This window comes from Carya illinoinensis, chromosome 5 (genome assembly GCF_018687715.1).
Source record: "Carya illinoinensis cultivar Pawnee chromosome 5, C.illinoinensisPawnee_v1, whole genome shotgun sequence".
Classification (NCBI taxonomy): Eukaryota; Viridiplantae; Streptophyta; class Magnoliopsida; order Fagales; family Juglandaceae; genus Carya; species Carya illinoinensis.
The window spans coordinates 30494736-30507898 of record NC_056756.1 but is presented as its reverse complement, the minus strand read 5'-3'; the positions used below and the strand labels follow the sequence as shown (position 1 = coordinate 30507898).

At 39.3% G+C, this 13163-nt stretch overlaps 1 pseudogene; it reads left to right on the top strand.

Moving 5' to 3' along the window:
- Positions 1 to 7608: 7608 nt before the first annotated feature.
- LOC122310259 lies at positions 7609 to 9074 on the top strand (annotated as a pseudogene).
- Positions 9075 to 13163: the final 4089 nt, after the last annotated feature.

The following is a 13163-nucleotide window of genomic DNA, read 5'->3' as shown; positions in this document are numbered from 1 at the left end:
ATAAACTAAGACCACCGAACAAATAAACTAAAAAAACTGAAAGAAAGAATTAAAACTCTGCTGCAGCTTTATGAAACCGAAAAGAAAGAAGAGAAAATAAAACTCTCAAAACTGCCTAGCGTCCCAACGAAAAAAGTAAGGACAATAAAATAAACTCTCGACTACTCTCCTCCAAGTCTGAACAAAAAGCAAGAAAAAAAAAAACTTCAAAGCTTAGCTACTGCTGTAACCGAATGAAAATACAAAGAAACAATGAAAACAAGTTTAAGCTACTGCTGTAGCCGAATGAAAATACAAAGAAACAATGAAAACAAGTTTAAGCTACTGCTGTAGCCGAATGAAAATGAAAGAAACAATGAAAACTAAATAAAACTAGCTGCCCAGCGTCTGAAAACAAAGGAAAAATAACTCCCCCAGCTACTGAACTCCCCCTTTTCCATTTCAGCCTTCTTTCCTTTTATAGCCGTGTGTCTTGTGAGCTACTCATGTGATGCCGTGGTGACCTTCCATGTGCAGAAGCAAGAAAGCTGAAATGAACAGCTTGCCTTCCATGATCCCATGTGATCTCCTGCTGCTCCAGCTTCTAAAACAAAAGAGGGAACAAATCTGCTGCTGCATGTGCATGTTCTGTCAAAGCATGTTCGAGTGTCTGCTGTATGTGTGAGTTGCTGTCCATGTAATGTTGTTTCTTTTGCTGTAGTAGCTGCTGTCCGAGTGCTTTCTGTTCTGCATGTGCATCGTCCATTTCTTCTCCTGCTGCATGTGTGAGTTTGTCCAGCGTGTGTGAGTGTCTTTGCTGCATGAAGATTTTTCTGCAAGTGTTGTGAGTGTTCTGCTGGTGCTATCTGAGTGTGTGCATGTGCATTGTGAGTCCACTGCATATGTGTATTGCCGAGTGAGTTTGTGTGTGCTGTCCATGTGGTGAATGGTCTGCATGTTTGCTGTCATGTGGTGCAACGTGCTGCGTTCATTTCTTCTCCTGCTGTAGCCTCCGTTCCTCTGCTAGTCAACGTGATATGCATGTTTGAGTTTTCTGCTCCAGCCGTCCAAGGGTCTTATTGCTGCATGCCGAGTGTGTGCTATCAGTTTATAGAATTCACAGCAAATGTGCAGCTCATGCTGCACGTGTATTGCATGTGTGTTGCATGTCTTGCAATGGTCAGCACGTGTACATTCACGCTTGAATAATATCTTTGCTGTGTATTGCTCAAACTACCCCTGTTATGAGAGGAATAAAAATGAAATATTTATTGTCATGTGAAACAATTGTATTATAAATCTTTTTAAGCACAAAAATACCAGAATTTATCAATTGACTCAAGTATTGTGATCTATTGCATAATTAAGTACTTAAATCATTTTTTATTAAACAATTTGTTCGCTTAAGTAACTTAATCATGCAGTTTTAGCGCTTCATCAGGCAACACAGTTGCCTTCTCTATGAATGAAACTCACAGACTAGTCTGGCCTCAGTAACAGCCTGCCACGTATATTGGCATACTGTTGTTCCATCCATGCATAGTTGCCCCCAACTTCTGTTACCCCTTTTATCACTCTGTCAGCATCTCCCTCGAACACCACCAACCTGACATCAAGCTCCAAAACAAGCTCCATAGCTCTCGAAAGAGTAGCTACTTCAGCCAGATCAGAGTTTCCACTAAACTGTTTAGCAGAACTGAAAGTAAACAGAACCTCCCCCACATGGTTCCTTGCCACTATACCCAAGCTCAATTTAAAATTGTTCTTATCTATAGCTGCATCAAAGTTTACCTTAGAAACACCCTCATCTGGTGGCTTCCATTTGATGATCTTTCTTATCTGAACAGGAGACCCCTTCAGATTGTTTAGTGCAGCACGAGCTTCTTGAAAGCTTTGAAGACTAGTCATTGCTGCATTAAGCACTTTTCATGGACTGTCAAACTTACTTTCAAAAAACATCATGTTTCTCCTAGTCCATCGTCCTCTCAGTATCATGAAAACTTCCTCTAATTTACTCTGCTACAATCTAGTTTGCATTTTAGACCATAGCACATAAAAGTCTTTTTCTTCACTAGGCCATTTCTAAAGACCACTCCCACTCTCTACCCATACAACACTTGCAGCTGGGCATGACCATAGGACATGGCATATTGTTTCTTCACCCCTTTGACAGATTGGGCATGTAGCATCTTCAATTATTTTTCTCTGCACTAGATTCTGCCTTGTTGGTAATATGCTCTTCAGAGCCTTCCACACAAACTGCTTTGTAGGATTAGGTACATTTAGTCTCCAAACCCCTTCCCAAATTTGCTTCTGAACTTCTTTATTAGAGCATTCCCCGACCATAGATTTTCCCAAGGCATTACCTAAATGATAGGCACTTCTCAGAGAAAACCTACCATCCTTGGTAAAGCCCCACATCATTTCATCCTCCCCCCCTGCTAACTTAAAGGTATACTGCAAATCAGAGCTGCCTCCTCCCTGCTGAACATATCCCCTACCAAGCTCTCATTCCAGCAATGCAAATCCTCAAAGATAAGAGAGCTTACCTTCGAGTCTGCGGATAGAGTATTAATAGGTGATCTAACTTTAAAATCTGAGCCATTATGTAGCCACTTATCCTTCCAAATGGAGATGCTCTTCCCATTACCCACTCTCCAAACCATACCTGCTTTCACCAAATCTTGTGCAGCTAACAAACTCCTCCACATAAAAGAGGGCTTATATCCAATCTTTGCATCAATAAACTGACATTTTCTGAAATACTTTTCATTAAAAATCTTTGCAACCAAAGAATCACACTTTATTTGTAACATCCACCCTTGTTTGGCTAACATAGCCTTATTAAAAACATCAATATCTCTAAACCCCATCCCACCTTCTTTTTTATTTTCTTCCATTTTATCCCAACTCTTCCAATGAATACCCTTCCTATCTTTGTTACCACTCCACCAGAAACTTGCAATAATAGAATTGATCTCATTACACAACTTCCTTGGAAATCTAAACACATTCATTGTGTAAGTAGGAATGGACTGTAAAACTGCCTTAATTAACACCTCTCGACCAGCACTGGACAAAAATGAGTTTTTCCAACTTCTAATCCTCCTCCACACCCTTTCTTTTATATTTCTGAAAGTTTCATACTTTGATCTTCCAATCATAGTTGGAAGACCAAGATATTTACCATAGTCACCACAAATAGCATCCCCAGCCACAGCTGCAACTTCCCTTTTTATAATCTCACTGGTATTGGAACTAAACAAGATTGCAGTCTTCTGTCTATTCAGCTTTTGGCCTGAGGAAACTTCATACAGCAGCAAAAGATCATGTAGAGCCAACCACTCTTCTTTACTTGCCTTGCTAAAGATCACACAATCATCAGAAAGAGGAGATGATTGATTCTGGTCCCACCTCTTATAGCAGCAACCCCTTTTATACTCCCTTTAGCAGCAGCATCACTCAACATGGAGCTCAGTCCCTCAGCACATATGATAAACAGGTAAGGTGACAAAGGGTCACCTTGCCTTAGTCCTCGAGTAGGCATGAAAGAATCACCTACCTCTCCATTCACCACCACTGAATATCTAACTGATTCTACACACTTCAAAATCAAATGGTTCCATTTATCACAGAAACCCAGCTTCTTCATGATGGACTTCAAAAAAGTCCACTCTATTCTATCATATGTCTTTGACATATCTAGCTTTAGAGCCATGCTTCCTTCTCGTCCTCTTTGTCTTGCTTTCATGGTATGAAGAATCTCATAGGCCACCATCACATTGTCCATAATTGATCTACCTGGAACAAAAGCACTTTGCAGCCTAGATATTATTAAAGGTAATACATGCTTAAGCCTATTTGCTAGAACTTTTGCTATGAGTTTATACAAAACATTGCATAAAGAAATTGGTCTAAACTCATTAACAGAAAGAGGAACATCTACTTTAGGAATAAGCACAATATTTGTAAATTGCAACTCACTTGGCATATCACCCCCATTTAGTACATTTAGAACTGCCTTACAAACTTTAGGGCCCACTGCTGCCCAGTGATGTTGGCAAAAGTCTGCTCCAAACCCATCTGGTCCAGGTGATTTGAAAGGCCCCATCTGTTGAAGTGCTTCTAGTACCTCCCCTTGCTGAAAAGGAGCCACAAGATCATCATTCATTGCTCTTGTCACTTTAGTGTCCACACTTTGCAAACAGGCATCTATATCTTCTTCCTTTGGATTCGAGGTAGAAAAAATCTTCTGAAAATGATCCTTGAAAGCACTAGAAATAGCAGAATCATCACTTCTCAGAAAACCCTCTGCATCTCTGATATGTTTTTTAAAATTCTTCTTCTTTCTTTGTGTTGCACATGCATGAAAAAACCTTGTATTTCTGTCCCCCCCTTGATACCAATGCCTTTTTTCCCTTTGCCTCCATTTAAGATCCTCTTTCTGCAGTAAAACCCCCACTTCATTTTGTAGTCTCACAATCTCCTCCTCATTATACTGGTTTTCATCATCCTGCAATTGTTTTAGTAAAGCAGATTTCTGACTAATCTCCTTTTCCATGTCTGAAAAATTAGATTTCTTCCATCTTGATAAGGATACTCTACAGTTTTTTAGATTTTGTTGGACTTCTCTTATGGGATCAACATTTGAATTTTCCTGCATCCATTCGTTACTTATAATATCTTTACATTCTTCCTCTTGACCCCAAGCCACTTCATACTTGAAAGACTTATGACAACCTCTTCTCTGTGTAGGTAACTCTTGAGTTGAAAAGAACAAAGGTCTATGATCCGAGCTTCTTGCCACCAGAGTTTCCACTCTGATTGAGTTGAAACACCCCAACCATTCACTATTTGCTAAGCCTCTGTCCAATCTCTCTATAGTAGTCTATTGCACCAGGTAAACTTGGAATTCAACCATCCCAAGTCAAACAAACTCCCCATATCTACCACATGTCTAAATTTATGCATCTGAGATTCACATCGCAGGTTCCCTCCTCTCTTCTCATCTTGAGCTAATATTTCATTGAAGTCCCCACAAACAAACCAAGCCATAGGATTAGAAGGCTTTAATGACAATAAAATATCCCATGACACTTGCCTCTTACTCACCTCTGGATGTCCATAGAATCCAGTAAACTGCCACTCCATGTCCTCCTCGTCTGCCTTGATTACTGCATTAATATGAAATCTAGTATAGGATTGAATTATCACATCAGTTTCCATCTTTCGTAGTAAAGCCAAACCTCCACTTCTTCCTAACAGATTAACAACAAAACATCCCTCATAACGCAATTTCCTCTTAAGGAATTCCCATCTATATGCTTCTAACTTGGTTTCCATAAAAAAAACCAAGTCTAGTCCCTTATCCTTCACAAGATTGTGAAGGTCATGAACTGCACGGGGGTTACCAAGCCCCCTGCAGTTCCAGCTCAAGATTTTCATTGCTCTTGGTGGCGCTGCTTAGCAACCGCCACCAAGTTCAACTTTGCATCAATTAAGGCCCCTTCCTTGTTAATTTTTATTCTTTTTCTGCTTGCTTCTTTCCCACCACCATCCTCTTCATCAACTAACCCTCTTTTCTGCATCATGTCTGAGGCTAAAATGTTACTATCCATAGCTTTCCCCCTAGCACGTTTTTTCCACCTTCCTCTAGTAATCATAGGCCTTCTGTCACTGGCCTGGCTTATTACTTCAGCACTTAACCCAGGCTGAATCTCATTATTAGCCATACCCAATAGATTTGGACTTTCCTTAGCCAATTCTTTAAAAAATTGGGCCTCCATAATTGGGTTTGCATCCAGACCCAGGCCCATGCTCAAGCCCAACTCTCATTTCCTATGTATATCCTCCTCGTGACCCATTTGATTCTGTTTAATTGATTCCCTAACTGTCTCTTCCCGCCTTATCGGATGCTGCAAATTTGAACACTCCTTCCCCTTCCTATATGTAGATCCCTCCCTCTTTTCAGTTATAACTTCCCTCTTATCCAAATCTTGATGATATGAACAAGCAACAAACTCCACACTCTCATCCTTATCCAAATTTAAATTTGAACTTGGATGAGATCCTTGATTTTCGCCTGCATGGTTAGCCGAATCAGAGTCAGATCCCCCACCTTCCACTGGACCTTTCTCCACCTCTCGCCAGCACCATTACTAGACCTCCCACTGGAATAGCTTCTTTTAATAAAGGAAGGAGAGGCACGAAGCCATGAACCAAATTGCTGGATCTTTTCAGCATGCTGAGACAAAGATTCACTTTGTGATCTACACCCTCCATCTGCATGGACTAAGAAACCACCCATAAAACAAACCTTTGGCAATTTTTCATACTTGATAGGGATCCACACCTATTCTCCTTGCACACTAATCATCCTCCCTCTTGCCAAAGATTGGTATAAATTCAACTCAATCTTTATTCTCAGGAATCTGCCCCACCCTATCCCATCACTCAGGACATCAACTTCCAGAATTCTCCCAATTGTCCTCCCTATCTTCTCCCCATACACTCTATTCATGAATGCAAAGGGCAGGTTATGCAATTGCACCTAGAATTCTTCATAATCAAAACATATCAATTTTGGTTGCTTCAACACATCAAACAACTTAAGAGCAAACAAACCATTGTCAAACAACCATGGTTTTCCCGATAAGACCTTCTCCTTATCTGCCTGTGTAGCAAATGTCACAGTGAAGACATTTGACCTACACTCATGAAAAACAGCCTGTTTACTGATTCTCCACACCTTAGCCATCGTGGAAGCAAGGACTTCCTTACTCACCATGCGATCTGTGAACACCTTCCCCACCAGACTTCTGTCACCTTTCTCCTTCATCTCAGACACTCCCTCATCATCCAATTCCAACACGCACGACTCACTCTCTGTCAACCGTAATTGACTCCATCTCTCTTGAATATCCTCCATAATTGCTCACACTAACTACAGCCTAAACTTCACACCAAAGACTGCTATAAACTTCACCTCGTTCACCAGAGAGCAGAATGAGAGAAGACTCTGTTATTATGGAATTTTTTATATACGTGAACTTTCTTTAAGATAATATGTTTATTGTAGTTAATTGAGAGAGTTGGCCCCTTATTGAGAAGTTCTAAATACACCATGCTCTAGAAGATGAAGTGGAATGCATTGAGATGGGTTGGACAATAATTTAGTCCGCAATGTACATAGGATCATACGATTCAATCCATAGCATGTTGTCTATGCCATATTTATCTTCGCGTGCCACTCGATATTGTCCCTACTATTAATTATTCAAAGCGAGCCAGCACCGAATCCATGAATGTGATTACTTGGATTTAGAAACATCCTAAGATTACATTTCAACATTCGAAAGGATGGGTGCGGTTGAATTATGCTCAAATATATATATTATTATAAAACACGAACACATAAAATAGTTTTTCGGACTTTAAACTGCTACTTAAAAAATGATGCCAATCTTTTTGATTGTCAAACGATGCTAGCCAATCGGAGGGCCCCTCAACCACTCGCCTACGTATGCTAGTCAATAGCAGCAAAGTCTCTCTATAAATGTACTGCCCAAGCTGTGCTTAATTCCTAATAAAATTGGTAGCTTTGACGCCATTACTGCCACAAGGAAAACTATGAAGGTTGATGTCGAAGTTATCTCTCACGACACTATCAAGCCATCTTCAATGACCCCACTCCACCTTCGCCATTACACTCTCTCCTTCATAGATCAAATATCACCTCAAATTTTCATGCATGTCCTTCTGTTTTATCCGAGAGATGCCGATAGTTATCTCAACAGTTTTGCAGATCGCCAAGATCGGATTAAGAAATCTTTGTCCGAGGCTTTGGCACTGTTTTACCCGCTAGCAGGTGAGTTAAGGGCAATTCTTACATTGAATGCATCGATGAGGGTGTCCACTACGTGCAAGCCAAGGTAAACTGTACCTTTTAAAGTTTCTTAAGGATCGAAAGCCATCTGAGCAAATCAAATTCTTGCCTCACGAATTGGACGATGATAATGAACTACCCTTAGCCGTCCAAGTCAGTGTTTTCAACTATGGTGGGATTGTTATGGGACTGACTTTTGCCCACAAGGTTATGGATGCTTCTTCATTCTTCTTGTTCCTAAGTAGTTGGGCTGCTATTGCTAGCGGCACTACGGCACTATAAAAGAAGTGGACTTTTGTGATTAAAATTTAGTGACTAAAATGACTATTGCTTACGAAAACCGTAGAAAATAGTCATTTTGATCATTAAATTTTAATCACAAAAACTCACTTCTCTTGTAATGCGGTAGTAACATAGCTACTCTAGTGTTCGAATCTGCAATGATCTTCCCGCCGGAATCTGGTCCCACCTATAATCCAGATAAGGGGACGGGAAAGGACAAGATCTCCATAAAGAGATTTGTCTTCGACTCGTCCGCTATAGCGAGTCTTAAGGCCAATTACAGCAGTGACAGCTCGAGCGTCAAGTACCCAAGCCCCACTCGCGTGGAGGCTTTATCAGCTTTCATATTCAGTCGCCTCTTGGCTGCCACCCATGCGGAAGCGAACCCCAATAAGTGCTACGTACATCGTGTTTCAAACTGCAAATCTACGAATGAGGATGAACCCACTTTCAGAAAATTATTTTGGTAACATGAGCGTGGTCATGGGTACTGAAGTATCTCGAGACAACGTTATTGGCTTTCACGGAATGGTTATTCCAGTGAGAGATGCCATAAGGACAGTGTTGCGCCTCTGGGCTGGGTTTCCAACAGAAAGTTGACATAAATTATGTTAACAGTCATCCAGAGGGTGGTGCCAACATCACTTTTCAATTGGACGTGGAACGATTAAGGAAAGGAGAGGTGGTTAAGTTGTGTTTCACCAGCTTGTGTAGGTTTCCTACATATGAAGCTGATTTTGGATGGGGGAAGCCTATCTGGATAGGATCAGCTAGATTGTTGTTCAAGAATCTAGTTACTTTCTTCGACACAAAAGAAGGGAATGGAATAGAAATATGGATTAACTTGGAGGAGGAGGACATGGCTAAATTTGAAGTGGACAAGGAGCTTCTGGCTTATGTTTCTTCGGGCAAGATTTCCGTTGATTAGTCTGTGATGACCTCCTAATAATATGTACTTGGATGAATGGATGGGCATGATTGAATGCCTTTAAAATTTATAGATTTGATCTATATATATATATGGCTTAGGCATATATATAATATGTGTTTGATTTATGTATTTTCTTTTCTTTTCCAAGTGCGTGTGCGAAACAAGTTTGATCAGTAATGGGTATTTATAAAATGATATTTTGTAACCTCTTAAATTCCAAATGGGCTTGCTTTCCCAAGCATTTGTGAAAATAAGTAATTTGTTATATATAAATATTGTGTATGTTTAGAATATTTATTGTCTGTAACGGATCTTTCAAGCAAAACATCAGATTCATATGGTGTGTTATTTAATTACAAGATGGAATATAATAACATAACTTATGTCAAATAACGTACATGTTTGACATCGCCAAAACCTATTTGATGAGACAGAAAAAGTTGTCTTTAGGTCATCCCAAAAATTTTCTGAAAAGTCATTTTTGAGAGAAATTTCATCGAGACATATTGGTCAACAGGTCATTCAATGGAATTTTTCTTTCATCAGAAAAATGTTTTTACCCTAATTTCACCAAGACATGTTGATTTTTTTTCATTTTGAAAACCAACTGATTTATTCATCATTGAAAGAATTACGTCATCTCAGTGTTAACAGTGTTGAAAATACAAATAGGAATTTCTTCCAAATCATATAAGTCTTCATTCACCAACAGTGAATTTTGAGACCATCTGGTTTATTCATCATTGAAAGACTTACATCATCTCAGTGTTAATAGTGTTCAAAAGATAAATAGGAATTTCTTCCAAATCATATAAGTTTTCATTCATCAACAGTGAATTTTGAGCTAGATTGTGGGCTACTTTGTTTGCCTCTCTCTTAACATGGTTGACAGACCAAACTGCAAATGAATTGAGCATCTTCTTGGTATCATCAATCAGCATTCCTCCTTGACTCCAATCTTGTGTAGCCTTCTTAAGTCTGTTAACCACTTGGAGCTAGCAGATTCCCTTCCATAATAATAGTTGTGATCCCCATGTTTTTGCAAAAGATGGTTGTCATTCAAAGCATAAGACTCTGCAGTGAAAGGATTAGTTTGTAATGATTGAGAGGCTTTGAGTGTACCAATCACTTTCCCAGTTGTGTCTCTAATAATTGCACCAATTCCAACTCTTGCTTCTGCACTATTAGTGGCACCAATTCAGCTTATAGGTTCCTTTAGGTGGTTTGTGCCAAGAGCATGTAGCTTGCCCCATCCCTATTGCACTGAGTTGTTGATTCTCATTGCACTAGTTGAAAACTTGGACTTCCTCTCTAGCATTTTGGATTATAGAACCTGGAGAGGAGGAACCTTTGCCTTGAATAAAATTGTTTCTTCTCAACCAAAGCAGTCGAGCAATAACTACAGCTTCAGCTAGTTTCTCAGCCTTTAACAACTTCATCATGTTGTTCCAAACCTCTTGAAAATTATTCCTATGTCCAGACATCTTTTGAATTTTCATGCAACCCTGACTCCACACATCTTGAGCAGTTTCACAGTCCTAAAGCACATGATCAACATTTTTAGAAAATTGTTTACAGATAGGGCATTCCATCTCTTTTATTATTTTCCTCTTCCATATGTTTGAGAGGGTAGGTAAGGCATTTTGACAAACTTTCCATGTAAACATCCTTATTGTATTTGGCATTCTTAGTTTCCAAATGGACTTCCAATTTTCACTTTGCAACCTGCCATGTGATGTTTCCCCATTTTGACTGCATGACCCCACCAACTGGTCTTCTCTTCCCCAAGATTGTTGTATTGCCATGTCTTCTTATCCGGATCAATAATGCCAGAAACCCACTCATAAGTACCAGTATCTTGAACCCTATATTGGATCATATGAGAAGAAAAGGTTGGGATCCACTTATCAGCCTAGATTTTAACCTTTTTACCATTACCAATCCTCCAAATCACCCTTGCTTTAGTAATTTGTGTTCAGAAAACAGGCTTCTCAATGCAAATGAGGGCCTATAACCCAATCTGGAATCTAAAAATTTAGATTGAGGGAAGTATTTGTTTAAAGACCTGTGCTAAGAAGGAGGTTCAAAATTTTAGAATGTGCCAGCATTGCTTAGACAACATTGCAATGTTGAAACATTTGAAGTCCTTAAAGCCCAAACCACCTTGATCTTTTGACTGCCCCTACTGATTCCACTTGAGCCACTGAATCTTAGAGTGGTCTTCATTATATCCCTACTAAAACTTCTTTAAAAGTATATTGAGTGTTTGAATAATGGACTGCGGTAGGAGAAAAATGCCCATAGAATAAGTGGGAATGGCCTAGAGGACAGATTTCAAAAAATTTTTTTTTACCTGTTGCAGAAGGAAACTTTGTGCTCCAGTTTGTGATTCTAGCCCAGGTTCTATCAATGAGGGAGTGAAAAGCTACCATCTCTCATTTGCCCACCATAACTGTAAGGCCCAGATACTTTTTAAAAGAACCTTGAGATTTGACCCCTGTAATCTGCAAGATAAGCTTCTGTGTGTCCTTTGGAGTATTTCGACTAAAGAAAATTGAGGTTTTCTCCTTATTTAGCATTTGACCAAAACCCTTTTCATAAGTTTCCAATAAATGAATGATCCTACTCCACTCTCATATTTTTTCTTACAAAATAGAACATTGTCGTATGCAAAGAATAAATGATTGATAAAAATAGCACCATTCACAATAGGCACAATGGATATACTGCCATTAGCTTCAACTTGGTTCAACATGGAAGTCAAGGCTTCAACACAAAAATAAAGATATAGGGGAAAAGAGGGATCCCTTGTCTAAGGCCTCTTGAAGGAATAAAAGCCTTTTGATGATCACCATTAAACAACATCGAGTAAGACACTAATGTAATGCATTTCATAATAAGGGAAGTCCATTTAGAGGTAGAACCCAATATGTTCAAAGCAGCTTCCGAAAAGCTCCAACCTACATGTTCATATGCCTTGCTCATGTCTAATTTACTAGCTATATACCGAGGTTTACCTTGCATTCTAGAATTCATGACATGAAGAGTTTCATATGCAATTGGAAATTTGTTTGTAACCTGCAAGGAACAAAAGCTCTTTGGTTAAGGGATATGATATCCAACAGCACAATTTTGAGCCTATTAGCAAGCACTTTGGCAACAACTTTATATATGACATTGCACAGGCTAATGGTCCTAAAATCACCAACTCTCTTTGGCTCCTTCAGCTTTGGAATAAGAGTAATGGATGTGTCATTCACACCCCTTAGTGAACCACCTGTATTGAGCACATGAAGCATGATTTTGCATACACCTTCCCCAAGAATCTTCCAATTTGATTGGAAGAATTGGGCTAGAAATCTATCTAGACCAGGAGAGCTTAATGGAGTCATTTGAAAAATAGCATCCTTCACAATATTTGCAAAAAATGGCATCAACAACCTAGAATTCATATTGTCATTATCCTTGGGGTTCATTCCTACCAGGTAGCTTTCAACAGCAGTTGGATTAATAGATGAGGTGAATAAAGTATTATAAGAATCAGAGAACATTTCACCTAAGATTACAAGATCACTAATCATATGCCCGTGTTGGTCTTGCAATTGCCTGATATAATTAGTTTTCCTTTTTTGAGATACATGCATGTGATAGAAAGAGGTGTTCCTATCCCATGTTGCAACTAATGTTGCTAGGCTTGTAGCTTCCACTTTATTTCCTCCCCAGCTAAGTAAAACTCAATCTCTCCTTGATGATTTTGGACATTTCTAAGATGGTCTCCAGTTCCATTGTCCTGAAGTTCTACAAGCCTCTTCATAATCCTTTTGACATTTGTTGGAGTTTGCCTATTGCTAACTGATTTCCACTATTGCAAGGCCCTTTGAAAGTTGAACAATCTACTCTTGAACATAGTGTCAATAGAGTCAACAATAGCCACCTTTCTCCAAGCCCCTTTAATAACATTACAATATTCATCTCTTAGCTCCCAATCAGCTTCATATCTAAAGATAAACTGCCTTCTACCACTCCTATTCTCAGTACTAGCCAAACTTAAATGGAGAGGTGAATGGTTTGACATAATTGCTGGAA